Here is a 19,589-nt window from a genome sequence, read left to right as displayed (position 1 = left end):
TTCTTCATGCACATTACTACTCTTAGGGGGCTAATTACGGCGGTTGTAGGGAGCCTTTTCCCTTCTCTTTGTTTTATTGTCTCCTTTTTTCCACCATAACCTGCGTCTGTCGGTCACCCCAGGGGAAAAACAGCGAGGCTGCCAACGGGGCCGGGCGCGCCTTCCCCACTCTGACTCTCCTAAAGCACCGGCAGCGAGGTGTTAATAACCATCCTCTGCTACCAAAATTGTGAAAAACGCCAATCACTTGCTTTTAAAATTTTAAAACCATAATAGTAATAAAATGGGTATGAAAAATAGTAATACAATTAGAGTAATCACAGTTTGGAGAAATCGAATTAGGACAATATGAGACAATAAATACCAAGAGTTACGGATGTCCGGGTACCTTTTTCTGGGCAGCACAAGCCTGAAAAAGGACACCTGTTAACACAGGATTAACCATTAAAAACAATAGCCTGTTGCATATTCATACACTTCATACATGATGCATAAATTCCATTCAAACACAGGATTCTGTCTGGTCAGTGCCAGCTTCTGCCTCTGAATCCTAACAGCGCCTTTGAGGTTGGAAGAAGTTCCTTTCTTCTGATAAGAGGGCAATAAATTCTTTTTCTCTGAAATATTTAGGTATCCTGTGGCTGCTATCTCGCTGCAAGTCCTTTCTTTAAAAAAAGCCTCTTACCAAGCATAGTTTCTATTTTAACATTTTTTAATAACCTAAAACCATATTCAACTCACTAATTAACAGAATTAATACAGCAGTACTTTCTAACACAAGACATATAATATTCATTTTAATATTTGGGATAACCCAATCACAAAATATGCATTTTTCACAAGGATAATCCCACTTACTTCCAGTCTCTCCCAGTTTGGTCCCAGCTGCCGCCAGCATGGTTCCAGTTGCTTCCTCAATCAACTCAGTGTGTCCCGGTATGATGCCATTTGCTCCCAGTTGCTCCCAGTCAGACCCAGTATGGGGGATGATGTGCAGGGAGTGCTCACTGTGACACTCAGTTCCTCCCAGTATTAGTCCAGTCAGTCCCAGTATGGCCCAAATATGAGCCCAGTGTGCTCCCAGTCTCTGCCAGAATAAACCAGTTTTGCTCTGCATGGTTCCAGTTGCTCTCTTTCACCCTCACTTTCCTTCCAGTCACTCCCAGTATCTCCCAGGGTAGCCCAGTTCCCTCCACCATCTTTCCAGTTCCTTCCAGTATGATCCCATTTGCTCCCAAGCACTCCCAGTCAGCCTCAGAGTTGTGGCACTCACTGCCAGTATGATCCCAATCACCACCAGTATGATCCCAGTTCATCCCAGTACAAGCCCAGCAGTTTCCAGTCGCCGCCAGCATGCACCCAGTCACTCCCTGTTCTTCCCAGTTTCTCCCACCATGATCCCAGTTACTCACAGCTGCTCCCAGTCATCCTCAGCATATTCCCAGTCACTCCCACTATATCCCATTTGCCCCTAACATGGTCTCGGTTGCCTCCTGCAGGCTCCTGCTCACTCCCAGTATGATCACAGTGTCCATCAGTGCGATCACGGTCTGCCCTGGCATGGCAATATGATCCCAGAATAATGTCAATACAAACCCAGTACAGTTCCATCACGATCCCAGTATGGTGTCAGTACAAAGCCAGTACACTCCCAGTCACTCCCAGTATGATCTCAGTCCAGCCCAGTCCCTGGCAGTGCTGCCACTGCTGGGATCCCCCAGCCCTGTGTGCGTTCCCCCCTGGCGGATGTGCCGAGAGGAGCCCCAAGGGCTGGCAGTGGCCAGGCAGGGTCCCCAGCAAGGCCCAGTTTGGATGTGCAGCCCCCAGTTTTCCCAGTTTGCCTCTCCTTTGGCCCGGGCCGCGTTCCCCCCGCCCGCAGCGGCTGGGAGCAGCCGAGAGCCCCGCGCTGCCCATCCCGACCTGTCCCGGCTCCATCCCCGCTCCTGCCGGGGGCTGCGAGGGCTGCGGGAACGGGGCACCGAGGGTGTGGCTGCTGCTGGGGGAGGAGGAGGAGGGAGGGAAGGGCAGGGATGAAGGGTGTCATAAATTGGAGTGGACAATCTGCCGAGTGAGTATAATCAGATTAAGAATTTTTATTGATTACAGCAAGCAAGGCAAAAAGCAAATCAGCGCTGGGCAACAGGGGAGTCTCTGCTCCGCCAACTGCCGCCCGCTTCTGGTATTTCGTGGGGTTTATATACAGTCCTGCTTCCGGGTTGGTGTGTCTTTCAGGGTAGTACTCTGTGCATTCTCCTCCTGTTGCTAGGTGGTCGTAGTCTGCCTCCCGGTGGTCCGAGGGTGAAGGCCGGTAGTCTTCTTCTTCTTGCCCCACGGTCAACCTTTCCTTAGTTGGTATGGTTGGTCTGGTTCCTGGAACTTTAAGCTTACTGAGCAGATAAGCCAATATTGTGCTATCAATCATAGCAGGCCCACTACCCGTGTCAAGGGCCTTGCCCCTTACTCCTTGGCTAACAATAGGCACATAGCTACGTATAGTTACATATTGCTTATTTAGCCTTTCAACATATTAGCTTCTAACATTTTGCAGTTTCAGCCTTATGACATTTATTTTGCAGTATATTAGCCCGTTATATTCATCTTGCAACATACTAGCTTGTTACATCTTTCATTGCGGTTTTTCTATTATTGGCTTTTCCCCTTTTCATAGTCTTTAGCAACTTGATGAACAAACTAAGACATTAACTCATTAAAAAGGGGGAGGAGGAGGTGGGGTTAGGGAGGAGGAGGAGATGGGATGGAAGGGGAGGGATGGAAGAGGAAAAGGAGGTGGGGATAAGACAGAGGGGGAGGAGGATGGGGGATGGAAGGGGACGAGTGGGAGGAAGGGACAAAGGCAGATCGAGGCTGAGCTGAGGGAACCACGCCGTCAATCCCTGCCTGAATTCGCAGCCCCCACCTGTGGGATCATCGCCCCCCCAATCGCGCCGGTGAGCAGAGTGGGGGAGGTCGGCCCAGATATCCCGGGGGGTCCCCGGGTTGGGGTTTTTGGGGATGTTTGGAGAATGAAGAAGTCCAAGGCTGAGCGGAAAAGGCCCCTTGGGGGGACATCGGGGGTGCCGGTGGCGGCTGCCGGCAGAGGCAGCCTGGAGGAGCAGAGCCCTGTGTCCACCAGGAGCTCAAAGTGGGGAGCCCAGAGAGGGGGGAGCGCCGCCATTGGCGGGAGCCTCAAGAGCCTGGAGAGGGGCAGGGGTGACTCCTTGGAGCCGCTGCAGCCCAGAGCAGAGAATGAGGGGAGAAGGGACCCCGGGAGCCCAAAAACCCCCGGCATCCTGAAATGGGGAGAGCAAAGCGAGGGGAGCTTTTGGGATTGCTGGGACTGCCAGCAGCCTGGGCAGGGCGGGCACCGAGGAGAAGGGGGACCCCCAATCCAAGCGTGACCCCAGTAGCTGGGACAGGGGGAAAGCCCTGAACTCCAGAGGGGAGGGACCAGCGACGGGGAACTCCTGGGAGGCTTTTTCAGGGCTGAATCTTGGTGTTTGGGAGATTTTCCTGGAGACGAGGTGGCCGGTGAGTTGTAGACATGGACTTGGGCAAAAGGGACCTTCAAACGCAATGTGTGTTGGGGAAGGTGAAACAGGAAAGCCTTATAAATATGATTGTCTTGCAAAAGATTTTGAGAATATAGAAAGTGTAAGGAAGACTGAAATGAAAGCAAGATCTGAGATATCTCAGTTAGTGAACAACTGGAAAACAATGGTGTGGCCTGACTGAAGATAATCCGCTTTTGATGAAACAATTCCCTCTGCTTGCAGACAGGTCCAAGGGTCAGCGCAGACCCTACTAGCTCAGCAGAAGGGGTCCAATGAGGAGTTTTTAGGGTGTAAAATGTAACACAGTATGGTGATGTGATGATTCTTACAGGCTGTATGTAAATGCTGTAGGATTTTTATCTTGTACTTGATTGGTTGGTGAGAAATAGAATATTCAACAGAGAAGAAAATTTATTGTGTTGTAATGGGAACGTTACTGTGTTATCCTCTTGCCTGTCTTACTCTCTTACCCTCTCACCCTCTCTACCCCTCTCTTCTCTCGGGCCTGCTCCGAGCTGTGCCTGGCAGCTCCAAACAGGGCCCTGCACCCAGGCCCTTTGCAATAAACCGCAAGTTCCACGCCCTGGCTGCAGAGATCTCTCGTCTCCGTCTGTCCCGACTGTCCTACCCCCCGACGCTCCTACAAACACGCTCATCCCTTGTTTTCCCCAAACCAGGATTTCCCATTGCCAACCCCAGGGAGGCTGCGAGGAAGAGGAAGATGCCCCGGAACACTGAGGCAGGTGAGGAGGAAGTCAGTGCCCCTTTCCCCTCTGTGCTGCTCCATCTCCCAGCCCAGCACGGCCCGGCTGCAGCTCAGGCCTGGGGGGATCTCCTTGCCCTTGCCTGTGGCACGGAGGCAAATCCCATCCTGTCCTTGTCCTTCCTCCCCCAGAGCAGGAGCTGAGCATGGAGGGCAGGGAGGACAAATGCCCGCGGCAGAACCTGGTGGCAGAGGCCGTTTTGAGCGGCTCCACGGCGCAGGAAGCCAACGGGGAGGAAAAGCCCCGGAGATGCCGCACGAGGGGAGGCTGCAAACGCAGCCGGCGGGGATCTGAGGGGGAAAGAGCCAGCCTGGGCCGGGAAGGCGGCTGGAGATGGAGCCAGAGCTCGGAGCTGGTGCTCCATGAGCAGCTCCATGATGGGGAGAAGCCCCACACGTGTGGGGAGTGTGGGAAGAGCTTCAGGCGGAACTGTGACCTGATCAGGCACCAGAGGATCCACACTGGGGAGAAGCCCTACGAGTGTGAGGAGTGTGGGAAGTGCTTCAGCCAGAGCTCCGACCTGATTGTCCACCAGAGGACCCACACTGGAGAGAAGCCCTACGAGTGTGGGGAGTGTGGGAAGTGCTTCAGCCAGAGCTCCGGCCTGGTCATGCACCAGAGGACCCACTCTGGGGAGAGGCCCTATGAGTGTTCCAAGTGTGGGAAGGGGTTTCTGACCAGCTCCCATCTCCTCCAGCACTATCGGATTCACAGAGAGGAGAGGCCCTTCCAATGCCCCGACTGCGGGAAGGGATTCAAGCACAACTCCACCCTTGTCACTCACCGGCGCATCCACACTGGGGAGAGGCCCTACAAGTGTGATAAATGCAGGAAGAGGTTTCAGACCAGCTCCCATCTCCTCCGACACTATCGGATTCACAGAGAGGAGAGGCCCTTCCACTGCCCCGACTGTGGGAAGGGATTCAAGCACAACTCCCACCTCATCAGGCACCGGCGCATCCACACTGGGGAGAGGCCCTACGAGTGTCCCCAGTGTGGGAAGAGCTTCTCCAGGAACTCTCACTTGACCCAACACCAACAGAGGCACCACTAAGGGAAGCCGTGGGAGTGCCCCGAGTGCGGGCAGAGCTTCGTGCGCTGCTCCAGCTCCATCCCCCACTGGAGGAGGCACTTTGGGCACAGCCCAGGTGAGCCACATTCCATGTGATCCATGTTGGGAACACACCTGGCTGCTTCACCTTTTAATTTCACCTTAATTTTTTTCTATTCTCCATCTCTTTGCACTGCAAATGCCAAGAGAAATGGATCTGTCACCTGAAAACCACTGAAATCCCAGTGAAAACAGCTCAATCTTACCCCAAAAAGAGCTCAAACCCACCTCAAAAAACTCAGTCCCATGCCAAACTCACTCGATTCCGCAGCCATCAGGCTGAGATGAGGTTGGGAGGTGATTTAGAGTCGTGGGGTCTCAATTAGAGTGGTGGGATGGTGATTGTGTGGGGCTGGGTGTGTCGGATGTATTTGACAGCAAATAAAACTCTGAGACTTACTGATTTCTCTCCCGTTCATGTTCAGTCTGTTGCAGTTCTGTTTGCAGAGTGCCGCCTTCTCAGCTCATTGTCTTGGTGTCCCCTTTTCTCTCCTACCTCTCCTTGCCTGCTCTGTTTCTCTCTCAGTGTCTCCCTGGACCCTGGGACCACCAGAGACCCTGCCCTGATTTAGTTGACCCAGGCACCACCAGAGACCCTCCCTATATTTAATTGCCTCAGGGACCACCCAATACCCTCCCCTGATTTATTGCCCCAGTGACCACCAAAGACCCTCCCCTGATTAAATTGACCCCTCCCCTGATTTAATTGACCCCTGCCACCAAAGACCCTCCCCTGATTTAGTTGACCTTTCCCTGATTTAATTAACCCCTCCCCTGAATTGACCCCTCCCCTGATTTAATTTACCCTTTCCCTGTTTTAATTCCCCTTCCCCCAATTTAATTGACCCCTGCCCTGATTTAGCTGTCCCATTCCCTGATTTAATTGACCCTGCCCTGATTTAATTGACCCCTGCCCTGATTTAGATGACCCCTCTGTCCCCACAGACCCTCCCCTGATTATTTATTGTTTTATTTCCCAATTACTATTTCAATTCCCAGTCTCAGGAGCTGAAGTCCTGAAGGCTGGCAGGGAAATGTCTCTGTAGGATTTTGCTCCATTTCCCTTCAAGGGCGGGAACATCTTTTCCTGGATGGGAGCTGGAATTCCAGACTTTTGGAATGTGTGCCGGGCAACACGGACTGGGATCAAACATGGACTAGGATCAGATAGGGGTTGGGATCAAATATGGACTAGGATCAAACAGGGACTGGGATCAAATATGGACTGGGGTCAAATATGGACTGGGATCAAATATGAGTTGGGATAAAAAATGGACTGGGATCAAATATGGACTAAAATCAACTATGGACTGGGATAAACTGGACTGGGATCAAATCAGGACAGGGATCAACTTTGGACTGGGATCAAATATGGCCTGGATCAAATATGACAGATTTTATGGACTGCGATCAAATATGGACTAGGATAAGCTGTGGACAGGGATTAAATATGGACTGGGATCAAATATGGATTGGGATCAAATGGACTGGGTTCCTGCAGACTGGGATAAACTGGACTGAGATTATATAGATGTCGTGGTTTGAGAGGAAGTTAGTTTTCTGGGATATGAAGTGGTCAGGCCAATAGGTGCTCACATTTGAATACTGGCACCGGGTTTGGCCACTGGGGACATTGCATACCGCTCTGAGAACTCAGGGGTTAAAAAGCAGAGCACTCCCGGGGGAAGCTCTCTTGGGTTCCAGTGAGGGAAGCAGGTCGGGCCTCCCCTGCCCAGCTCCTGGCTGGTTTGGGGCTGGGTGAGGTAGGCCTGGCCCGAGGATGGAAGGGTGGAAGAGCCCCGAGAGGCATCGGGGGCAGCCACACCTCCCCCCCAGGACACAGAGAGAGACAGAGAGCGCCTGTGCCACCGTGAAAGGGCGGGGGGATGCAGCGAGAAGGGGTCCGGCAGCTGTGGGAGCTTTGGATGGGCAGAGCCCGAGCTTTTAACCCTTTTTCGGACAAGGAAAACTTTGCAGAACATTAACCTTTGCTAGAAGAGAGATAAGAGATGAAATGGAGGACGGAATTGTGCAAGTGTGAAGGTCTGGGCAAGTGAAAGATATCAGGAGAGTAGAGAAGAATCTTAGGTGGGAAGAGATGATGGAGTGGCCTTAGCTGGACTTTTCCTGTATGGCCATGGACAGAACCATGTTTCCTGTGACACAGAGACTGCATCCAGGGGGAGGCAATGGCTCAGAGCTAAGAGGGTTTAGTGTTGGTACCCCTGGGCCCCAGGGGGTGAAATTTGGGGGGGATAGGTGTCCCAAAGGTGAGACTGTGCCCTTTTTGGAACGGGACAAAGCATCCTTAAAAGGACAACCCTAGAAGCAGCTCTGGTCCATGTGCAGTGGTGAGAGCACTGGATGTGGAAGGAAGAGGTCACAATGGCAGATGTTCTCCAGACGGTGCCATGAGTGACGTGGAAACACACGAGGTTTCAGCGGTGTTTCCCGGGGAAGCCTATGGCACAAGAAGGATTCCTCTCCCCTTGATGAACTGAGAATTGATTACCTAAAGGGTGGTGATGGACCGAGAGTTGGTGATTTGTAGGATAGGTGTATTGGAAATTTGATGGCGGCGGGAGGAAATGTTTTTGGAAAGTTTTCATTTTCCCTGTGTGTTTCGTGTTACTTAGAGTTGTAGTTTAGTTAATAAAGGTTTATTTTCTTTATTTCCAAGTGGGGGCCTGCTTTGCTTATTCCTGGTCACATCTCACAGCAGACACCAGGGAGCATATATTTTCATGGGGACACTGGCATTGTGCCAGCATCAAACCATGACACCTACACTGCCAGTTCGCCTTTTTCCACCTCTCCAGCAATCCCCACAGAGCATTGGCTACTATTCATGAATCAGTGTAGAGGTAGAGCTTTGGCCATTTCTCTCCCTTAGCATTGTCCACAGCAACCTGAACAGCTTTGAGTTTTGTAAGTTGACTTGATCCACCTTCTCCTTCAGCAGCCTCTGCAACCTGTTGTGTGGGGCTCCATACGGCTGCTTTCCACTTCTGGTTCATCCCTGCGATGCGACAGGAACCGTCAGTGAAAAGAGCGTAGCGCGTTTCCTCTGGGGGCAGTTGGTTATAGGGAGGAGTCTCTTCAGCCCCTGTCACTGGTTCTTGTGGCTCTTCATCACTAAGACCAAAGTTCTCACCTTCCAGCCAGTTTGTAATTATCTCCAAAATCCCAGGGCAATTGAGGTTTCCAATACGGGCGTGCTGTGTGATAAGAGCAATCCGTTTACTCCATGTAGCATCAGTGGTGTGGTGGGGGGTGGGAACCTTTCCTTTGAACATCCACCCCAGCACCGGTAGTCGGGGTGCCAGGAGGAGTTGTGCTTCCGTGCCAATCACCTCTGAGGCAGCTTGGACTCCTTCATAGGCAGCCAAGATTTCCTTCTCTGTGGGAGTGTAGTTGGCTTCTCACCCTCTGTAGCTTCGACTCCAAAATCCCAGTGGTCGGCCTCGAGTCTCCCCAGGCACCTTCTGCCAAAGGCTTCAGGACAAGCCATGGTTCCCGGCTGCAGAGTAGAGCACGTTCTTCACCTCTGGTCCTGTCCTGACTGGCCAAGGGCAACTGCATGAGCAATCTCCTGCTTGATCTGGGCAAAGGCTTGTTGCTGCTCAGGGCCCCAGTGGAACTCGTTCTTCTTGCAGGTGACCAGGTAAAGGGGGCTCACGATCTGACTGTACTCAGGAATGTGCATCCTCCAAAAGCCTGTGGCACCTAGGAAAGCTTGTGTTTCTTTCTTATTGGTAGGTGGAGACATCGCTGTGATCTTGTTGATTATGTCTGTAGGAATCTGATGCCGTCCATTAATAAGGCCTCCGATCAGCCTTATCATGAAGCAGAGCCTTGGTGCTCAGGATCTCAGTCCCTGAGGAGGGACCGGGTCCCGAAGCCAGCTCAGGCCAATGCCGCGGGGCTGCCTTTCTAGCAAGCCTGGTGATATTCAGCTCTATAGTGATTAGCAGCTCTTAGGACCTCAGCTCTTTGCTTGCTGGGTAGTGGAGCCCCGGGCTTGAGGCAGCAGCAGACGGAGAGAGGAGAAGGAGAAGGCAGAAGCTGTTCCACAGAGAAGGCTTTATTTGGGGGTCCGTGAAGGGTCTCAGCTCTTCTTCTTCTGAGCTAGTAGGGTACAGCATGCTACTTTTATAGGCTTGGCAAGTATCCAAACTTGACCAATGGCAAGGGATTAGGGGGACCATAAAATGACCGATAGGTAAAGGCTACCATGGCATTGTCTCACATGGTTATAGAGACAGTTTATAGGGCAGATGTCCATGGAGTCAGGAAGCTTCCTTGCTGCTGTGCCAGCATTCCTTTTGTTAGATTCTCCATGGTGCTTTTGCTAAATGAATGGGGTTTACTACAGTCCATCTTGCCACTTCACTGCCAGGAACTGAATCTCACAAGCTGGTCCCTTTACCTTGACTTTTTAATGGCAAAACCAGTTCCCAGGAGGATTTGGATGATTTCCTTCCCTTTCTCAAACACTTCCGCAGTTGTGTTCCCCCCACACAATGATGTCATCAATATACTGCAGATGTTCTGGAGCCTCACCCCTTTCCAGTGCAGCCTGGATCAGTCCATGGCAGATGGTGGGGCTGCGCTTCCACCCCTGGGGCAGTCGGTTCCAGGTGTACTGCACTCCCCTCCATGTGAAAGCAAACTGAGGCCTGCATTCTGCTGCCAGAGGAATGGAGAAAAATGCATTGGCAATGTCTATAGTGGCAAAGCACTTTGCTGCCTTGGACTCCAGCTCGTACTGGAGCTCTAATATGTCTGGCACGGCAGCGCTCAGTGGTGGAGTCACTTCATTCAATGCACGGTAGTCCACAGTCAATCTCCATTCTCCTTCAGATTTTCACTCAGGCCAGAAGGGGGTGTTGAAGGGTGAGTGGGTCTTGCTGACCACCCCTTGGCTCTCCAGCTCTTGGATCATCTTTTGGATGGGGATCACAGCATCTCGAGTGGTTCTATACTGTCGTCGATGCACTATGGAAGCGGCAATTGGCACCTGTTGCTCTTCTCCCTTCAGAAGTCCTACTGCAGATGGGTTTTCTAACAGTCCAGGCAAGGTGTTCAACTGCTTGACACCCTCTGTCTCTACAGCAGCTATTCCAAATGTCCATCTGAGTCCCTTTGGGTCTTTGAAATAGCCACTTCGGAGGAAGTCTATACCTAAAATGCATGGGGCTTCTGGGCCAGTCACAATAGGGTGTTTCTTCCACTCATTTCCAGTCAGGCTCACCTCAGCTTCCACCAAAGTAAAATCCTGTGATCCCCCTGGTCACACCAGCAATAGAAACAGACTCTGTCCCCACATGTAATCCTTCCGTAAGCCACGAAGGTCCTTCAGGGAAAAGGACTCAATATTTGCATCTGATCTTGCACCTGCTGCTTTGACTCCTAATTTTATGTCAGGAGGCATTGAGGTTCCTTCTCCATCATCATCATCATCCACATCATCCACTGGTCGATTGGTCTTGTCCGTGCATTTCCCACTTCTAGTACTGGCAGCAACAGCCATTGGTTGAGGCTTATTTTCTGGTTTAGCTGCTGGCTTAGGCTCTCTATCTGGTTTAGCTGCTGGCTTTGAGCCTGGGCTGTTGGCTGCAGCCTGAGTCACCGGGATAGCTGCTGATTTATCTCCCTGCCCCCCTGCCTCTGTCTGCTGCCCGACAGGATCCAGCAGTGAGCGATGAGCACAAGCCAGGGCCCAGCTGACTGCAATGACCTTCCTCTCCTTAGGCTCATCCTGGTACTTCTCTTTCAGATATTTCCCCACCTCAGCTGGGTTCTGAATTTGCTCATGGGGAAAATCCCAGACTATAGGGTCAGAGAATTCCTTCAGGATTTGGCCCATATCCTCCCATTTCCCACACCACTTAGGATTTTCCACACCGGGGTCTACTCCTGAGTCAGGGGTCTCATCAGCCGGTCTAGAAATCTCAGCCCTCATCCTAGAGAAGCAGCAGGCTGTATAGACGAAGGTTACCAGACTCAATACCAGAAAGATGGTTTCTTGAACGTTCAGGGGAAACTGAACATCCTTCAATAGTGATGCAACAGATTCATAGGAGAAGAAGGAAAGCAAAGGCTGAAATGCCTCATCCCCTGCTGCTCCTCCTCTAACAAACTGGATGCATAACCATAGCCGTGAACCATTCATACCTGGAGCAGACCCCAGCATGTTTATAAACTTTTTACACATCATTACCACCAAGCCCAGCAGGATAGCTACTCTGGTCACTGCCCCTCTGCTATAAAAACTACATATTAGGGACAATACTAGAGCTATTTCTGGGTAAGAAAATAAACCTAGGGACCATAGAGGTATTAAAATCTCAAAAAACCTTAGGGACCAGAAATGCATGCAAGCCTTCACCCCAACAGACATTATGAATTCAAAAAGCATGGCTATTAACTGCTTTATACAAACACAGAGTAATGGCAACCAAAATGCACTCAAAAAAGGGTTTTTCCACTCTCTCTCGAGCCCCACGTGTTGGGCGCCAAATTTTGTCCTGGTTTAGGGTAAATTTGGTAGAGAATCTCCAAAGGGGGCCCCTCCAGAAAGCAAACCCACACGGCCCCTCCCCCCAACCGGTTTGGGAAGGATTCCTCAGAGAGAAGTGGGAAGAACCTGTTTATTTAACAGGCACAGCACCCCCAGCACACAGAATGAACAATACCGGATGACATCGCTCTGAAAAAGGTGACAAATTCAGAAAGTCTCTCTCGGGGGTGGTCGCTCTGTTCTCAGTCCCTCCGGCGCTGGGGCAGCTGCTGCAGCCACAAGGTGCAAACTGTCGGTGTTCCCAGGTCCCAGTCTGGAGCAGGTTCGAGAAGGTTGAAAAAAGGAAAGGAGAAACAGTCCAGGAAGGAATTTGGACTGTTTAGCTAAACTAACTAATGAGCAGGAGCAAAAGCAAGCAGAAGTGAAGCAGAAGTAAGAGCCAGAGAGAGAGAGAGAGCAAAGCAAAAAGGCGAAAGCAGAACTATGCACTGCCCCGTCTCCGTGTCCTTGATAAGAAAAACCCAAACAAAACTTTCACACTACAGAGACAGTCTTAAAGGCACAGAACATATGAATGGGGATACAAGCATCATAACGTCACCCTAGGACACATGGGTGTCCTGAACAGTGTCATCCCATTGTCATCCTTTTGATACTAATTCTATTTGGTTTTATTTTATCAGTAGTCCTATTCATTATTAATTGGAGCATAAAACAGCTGACAAGATTGATGTCTATAGTTAATGCACACAACTTGGCTGATGTCCTCTACACTGTGGACATCCCCATGACATTTGACACAAGGCAATTATGAATGAAGCCTCTGTGTTTTGGAATAATCCTTGATTTCCATTTATTATTTTGTGGAAATTACTTTCGATTTTTAGTGAATTGTTTTAGAAAATAATTTTTTAAAGTTAATGCTTGCATTAATATGTGTTGATTTCTTTTGCTTTTGATTATTTGTGACTGGTTTTAACCATTTAAATACTGTTTTAAAAGTAATGTTGTTTTAATTAATCAACCATTTGTGAAAATAGTTATGATAATCAATATTATGTTTGTTTATTGTTTCCCTTTCCCCCTCCTTCTCCTATCCTTTCTTTTCCTTCTCTCACTCTCTTTTTCCTCTCTTTCTATCATCCCTATTTTCCCGGGTTATACTACCAATGTACAGCGAGTTCTGCAGACTCATCAATGATGCTTCAGAGTTCTGCTGATGAAGATCCCTCAAGACAATCATGAGTCACGGGGTCGTGTGAGAGTCTGTCCGAATTTTCCCTCACCTGCCTCATGATCGTCACTGGGGGACCACTGAAGAGAAGACCCCCCTGTCTGAAATCTCTGTCTCTGTTTCAGGTGGTCCCCCCCCACAGAAGACCCTCACCTGTTTTACAACCACCGTGACAGACAGATTGAGAGGTAAGGAGCCTCTCCATCACGGACTGAGACATGGAACCCCCATGTGAAAAGGCCCCTCTGCTCCTTCCAAGGACTGGGACTGAAACCCCCAGCCCAGGGCAGGTGTGTGGGGGAGGCAAGCTGGCCAAAGTGAGATGTTTGCCTGCAGGTTGTGACCGCTGCACCAAGAAGACAATGGCTCTCGCTTACTGCTGAGAGCATGGACTACCTGTTACATCTGTTCCTTATTGTATCTGTTTCCTCCCTTCCCCGGAATTTTCAATTTTCCAGCCAATCACAGCGTGTCTCGCTGATGACTCATCAGTTGCCAGGAGCGGAATTTGGGGGAGGGGGAGGGGGAAGGTGACCCTGGGGAAGCATTGGAGACCCCAAATTATTCCAAAACCGGGTCGGGACCGCAAAATGGAGCAGTAGAGGCCTGGAGCCCCCAGGAGGACCCTGAAGCCCCTAAAACCAAACACGGGGGAGGGGATTGGGGGAATGATTGAAAAGGGGAGGGAGAGTGGGAAAAAGAGGGGCGTGGGACCCCAAAGTTGAGGTGGGAGACGGATGGGACCCCCAAATTGAGGTGGAAGGAGAATGGGACCCCCAAATTAAGCTGGGATGGGTATGGGATCCAAAAACTGAGCTGGGAGGAGGATGGGACCCCCAAATTGAGCTGGGAGGGGGCTGGACCCCCAACCAGGATGAATCCACTTTTGATGCCAGAATATGTAAAGTAGTTTATGGATATACAACAAGGCCATGAATATGCAACAGACTGATGTAATGGGAGACAAGGACCTTCGAGCAAAGGTTGTTATGGCCACAAAGACCCCCCTAGTTATTTTCGGGGACACCTCTTAATTAATCTGGTTTTAATTACATCTGCCTGTTGCATATTCATAGACCCTCATCCATATCCATAAAGTAATTTACATCTTTCAGGAACTATTTTACATGGCCCAGCCTTGGAGGTGTCTCCCAATTTCAGGAATCTCCACTGAAATACAAAATGTAAACCCCCTCCCTTTGATTACTATTATCACTATTAATACTATTATTATTATTATTATTATTATTATTATTATTACTATTATTAGTAGTAGTAATAGTAGTATTATTACTATTATTATTATTATTATTATTATTATTATTATAGTATAAAAATATTAAATACTTTTGAAATTAAGGAACTCTCAGGCAAAGATATGAGAGTAGAAATAACAGTTCTTTACTAGCAAGAATTAAACATAAAATGCAGTAGTACAAACCAAAAAAAACGAGTGATAGACCCAGTATCCTCTGGGAATCCAGTGAAACAGGTCCATCCTCTTGGAATACAGTGGGAACAGGGCTGATCCTTTGGGAATCCATTTCTTAACCCCGAAAGGCAGGTGAAAGGCAGGGCTGTGGAATATTTACAGGGTATCCCAAGGGTGGAATTGGGGTTGGGGTCAGGGGAGGAGTTCTTAGCAACACAAAAAGGGTGAGATCAAATTCCTTCCTCTTAGCAACAGCAGCACTGCACACAGAACGTGTCCCCAAATCCTAAATTCCCTCTAAAACAACTGAGCAACTATGGAACTTCAGATCTATTAGATCAATTTCCTTTATTTAACCCATTTTTGGGTGTCCTTAAAGGATGAAGGTGAAGCAGAAGAAAATTAATGCCGAACCAAAAGGCTAAGCAGCCAGGTGTGTTCCCAACATGGATCACGGGGAATGTGGCTCACCAGGGCTGTGCCCAAAGTGCCTCCTCCAGTGGGGGATGGAGGTGGAGCAGCGCACGAAGCTCTGCCCGCACTCGGGGCACTCACAGGGCTTCCCTTACCGGTGCCTCCGTTGGTGCCGGGTCAAGTTAGAACTGCTGGAGAAGCTCTTCCCACACTGGGGACACTCGTAGGGCCTCTCCCCAGTGTGGATGTGCCGGTGCCTGACGAGGGTGGAGTTGCGCTTGAATCCCTTCCCGCAGTCAGGGCAGCGGAAGGGCCTCTCCTCTCTGTGAATCCGATAGTGCCGGAGGAGATGGCAGCTGGTCGAAAACTTCTTCCTGCATTTATCACACTCGTAGGGCCTCTCCCCAGTGTGGATGCGCCGGTGAGTGACAAGGGTGGAGTTGTGCTTGAATCCCTTCCCACAGTCGGGGCATTGGAAGGGCCTCTCCTCTCTGTGAATCCGATAGTGCTGGAGGAGATGGGAGCTGGTCGTAAACCTCTTCCCACACTTGGAACACTCGTAGGGCCTCTCCCCAGTGTGGATCCTCTGGTGGCTGATCAGGTTGGACCTCTGGCTGAAGCTCTTCCCACACTCCTCACACTCGTAGGGCTTCTCCCTAGTGTGGATCCTCTGGTGCCTGATCAGGTTGGAGTTCCACCTGAAGCTCTTCCCACACTCCACACATGTGTGGGGCTTCTCCCCATCATGGAGCTGCTCATGGAGCACCAGCTCCGAGCTCTGGCTCCATCTCCAGCCGCCTTCCCGGCCCAGGCTGGCTCTTTCCCCCTCAGATCCCCTCCAGCTGCGTTTGCAGCCCCTCCTCGTGCGGCATCTCCGGGCCTTTTCCTCCCCGTTGGCTTCCTGCGCCGTGGAGCCGCTCAAAACGGCCTCTGCCACCAGGTTCTGCTGCGGGCATTTGTCCTCCCTGCTCTCCATGCTCAGCTCCTGCTCTGGGGGAGGAAGGACAAGGACAGGATGGGATTTGCCTCCGTGCCACAGGCAAGGGCAAGGAGATCCCCCCAGGGCTGAGCTGCAGCCGGGGCCGTGCTGGGCTGGGAGATGGAGCAGCACAGAGGGGAAAGGGGCACTGACTTCCTCCTCACCTGCCTCAGTGTTCCGGGGCATCTTCCTCTTCCTCGCAGCCTCCCTGGGGTTGGCAATGGGAAATCCTGGTTTGGGGAAAACAAGGGATGAGCGCGTTTGTAGGAGCGTCGGGGGGTAGGACGGTCGGGACAGACGGAGACGAGAGATCTCTGCAGCCAGGTCGTGGAACTTGCAGTTTATTGCAAAGGGCCTGGGTGCAGGGCCCTGCTTGGAGCTGCCAGGCACAGCTCGGAGCAGGCCCGAGAGAAGAGAGGGGTACAGAGGGTGAGAGAGTAACAGAGTAAGAGAAGAGCGTATGAGAGTAAGGTTCCTGTTACAATACAATCAATCTTCTTCTGTGTTGAATATTCTATTTCTCACTAACCAATCTAGTACAAGATACAAATCCTACAGCATTTACATACAGCCTGTAAAATCATTACATCACCATACTGTGTTACATTTTACACCCTAAAAACTCCTCTTTGGGCCCCTTCTATTGAGCTAGTAGGGTCTGCTCTGACCCTTGGATCTGTCTGCAAGCAGAGGGAATTGTTTCATCAAAAGGGGATTACCTTCAGTTGGGCCACACCATTGTTTTCCACTTGTTCACTGAGGTATCTCAGAGCTTGCTTTCATTCCAATCTTCCTTATACTTTTTATGTTCACAAAATCTTTTGCCAGACAATTGTATTTATAAGGCTTTCCTGTTTCATCTTCCCCAACACACACTGAGTTTGAAGGTGCCTCTGCCCAAGTCCATCTCTACAAGTCACCGGCCATCAGGGCTCCAGAAAAACCTCCCAAACACCAAGATTCAGCCCTGAAAAACTCCGCTCAGGAGTTCTCCATCCCTGGTCCCTCCCCTCTGGTGTTCGGGGGTTCCCCCCTGTCCCAGCTGCTGGGGGTCATGCTTGGATTGGGGGTCCCCCTTCTCCTCGGTGCCCGCCCTGCCCAGGCTGCTGGCAGTCCCAGCAATGCCAAAAGCTCCCCCTGCTTCCCTCTCCCCATTTCGGGATGTCGGGACTTTTTGGGCTCCCGGGCTCCCTTCTCCCCTCATTCTCTGCTTTGGGCTGTGAATGAGACGAGGGCTGGTTGTCCCAGACCTGCCAAGTGAGTGCTGGAGTCCCCCACGCTGCGTTTCCAACTTTCCTCGAGGGAAGCAGCCAGTAAAGAGACACAGCGAGTGATGAGAGGAGTGAGAGAATCCCCCGGGGTAACTGGGACTGGGTCCCAGAGAGGGGCTGGACCCCTCGGAGGAAGGGAGCAGAGGACTTTCTGAGCCAAATCCACTAGGAAACGGGACAAAAGGGGCTCCTAAAAATTCTGCTGGATTGAGGGATAAGAGAGCCCAAGAGCATCCAGAATTAAAACCTGCTGGGTGGAGGAATTAACATTCCAAGAGCATCCACGGTTGAGCAAAATCCTGCCGGATTGAGGATATGCTCAAGAGCATCTGGGATTCGACAACACAGCAGGGTTGAGGGATATCCAAGAGCACGGGGACTGGCCAGAAAGACCTAAACTTGTAATAGGTGATGTGAAAGTGTATGGTAGAGATAACTAAAGCTATTAAAGTATAAAATATTGTAAAATCCACATTATGTCTTTTGACCATCCTGGCCAGCAGCAGTGTCTTATTCATATACATCTAGTTCCTGGACTTGGCTGAGATAAACATCGGGGTTTTTAATGAAATAATAGAAGCTTCCAGGGCGATAATCGCTGGCTTCACCAGGTCACCAGGTCCAGCCAAGAGTGATTATTGCCTCGAAGATTATACAGCTACCAAGATGATCCACAGCCCCACCCTGATGCATGTGAATGCTGACTTCCCTGGAGTCTACTGACAACATCAGACACCTGGACTGAGTCTTTGTCCACCTCTGCACAGGTAAAGACACGGTTATGCATGGGAAGAGACACAAAGAACATTCGGTCATCTCTGCCTTGAGCAGAATGAACTGTAAAAGAACTCGCTGCGTCAGGCAGCATTTGTGAACAGGGGGAGACTCTGACATTCGGAGCTCAGATCCGTGTTCACCCAGCACCGAACCCGGGCTCGACGCTGACCCTTGGCTGTGCTGGTTTTGACAAGCGCACTTCAGTCTCACAGACAAATTAATAAATCTTAGCTAAATTTTCTTACAAGTTCGGCTCTCGATTTGATCATTTATAACAGAAGGTACCTTATTGTTGTCTTGTTGTGTGTGAGAGTGAGTCACACACAAAATCAGCCTCAGCTTCCTGGGCGGGTGGGAAGGGGGGGCTGTGGAAAGAGGAGTGTGTGACCCACAAATAAGCCATTGTTCTCCTGGGTGTGGGGGCTGTGGCATAAGGTACAGGTGACCTGCAAACGGGCCATTGTCCCCAGGGCGTGTGAGGGGGCCGTGGCTAAAGAGTGTGAGTGACACACAAATCAGCCTCACAGGTGAACGGCACCGGAGGCAGCAGAGTCAGGGCCCTCCCAGGAGGCCCGGAGATACTGAGACCCAGAGGCCACCCCAAGGTGAGGGGGGGCCACAGGGACCCGCGATTCTCTGTCAACAGGGATCCACTCTGTGTCCTGAGGGTGGGAAAGAACGTGTGGAAGTGAGTGAGAAATAAAAGTGAGTGAATGTAGATGAATGAAAGTAATGGTAATGTGGATTGTGCATTTTAAGCTTCACTATATCTCCTTGGAGGGAGGTGTATTGTACTGAAAGTAGTGTGAGGAAAAAGTTTTTTATTTTTGTGTGTGTAGTTGAAAGAAAAGTAGTATTTAGGTTGTTAGTGAAAGGGAAAAACAGAGGCAGAAGATGAATAGATAAGATCTTGAAAAATGACACAGAAAACCAGTAAGTTGGATACAGGGGAAAAAAAAGAAAAAAATAGTCCTTTGGGAGTTATGTCAGCTAACAGAGATACAACTTCCTAAAGCAGAAAATACAGGGTATGTAGAAGTTGATGGGAAAAACGTGCAAACTATGGAAAAAGGGAAATTAACCTTAAACTAGGAAGCTCAAACTTGTGATGGATATACTTTGAAAAGAGCACTAGAATATTTAACACAAAATAAAGGAACTATATATACTGATTCAAGGTATGCCTTTAGAGTAGTAGATACCTGTAAAAAATTTGGAAAGGAAAAAGATTACTTAATTCAAGAAGAAAAGGACTAGTACAGGAGGCAATTATTTTAGAGGTTTTAGAGGCACTACAATTACCTAAAAGAGATAGCTATAGTACATATTAGGGAACTCCAAAAGGGAAAGACCCCAGAAAGAAGAGGAAATAATTTGGCAGAAAACAAAGCTAAGGATGCAGCAGAAAATGGAGCTGAAATAGTTATGTTAATATTACCTCCAAACCAGGAAAAACTGGAAATTCCAAAGTTTAGGGAAGCTGAGAAAAAAGAATTAAACAAGACAGGAAGTGATCAAGATAAATCAGGGAAA

At 50.0% G+C, this 19,589-nt stretch overlaps 1 pseudogene; it reads left to right on the top strand.

Moving 5' to 3' along the window:
- LOC128945560 (uncharacterized) overlaps window positions 1-19,589 on the top strand; it is a 1,627,138-nt pseudogene that overhangs the window by 190,661 nt on the left and 1,416,888 nt on the right.

Source organism: Melozone crissalis, unplaced genomic scaffold, assembly GCF_028551555.1.
Source record: "Melozone crissalis strain CALT ecotype California unplaced genomic scaffold, PUWL_Pcris_2 ptg000066l_1, whole genome shotgun sequence".
NCBI lineage: Eukaryota > Metazoa > Chordata > Aves > Passeriformes > Passerellidae > Melozone > Melozone crissalis.
Note: the sequence above shows the minus strand (reverse complement) of the source record. Positions and strands in the feature narration are given on the sequence as shown.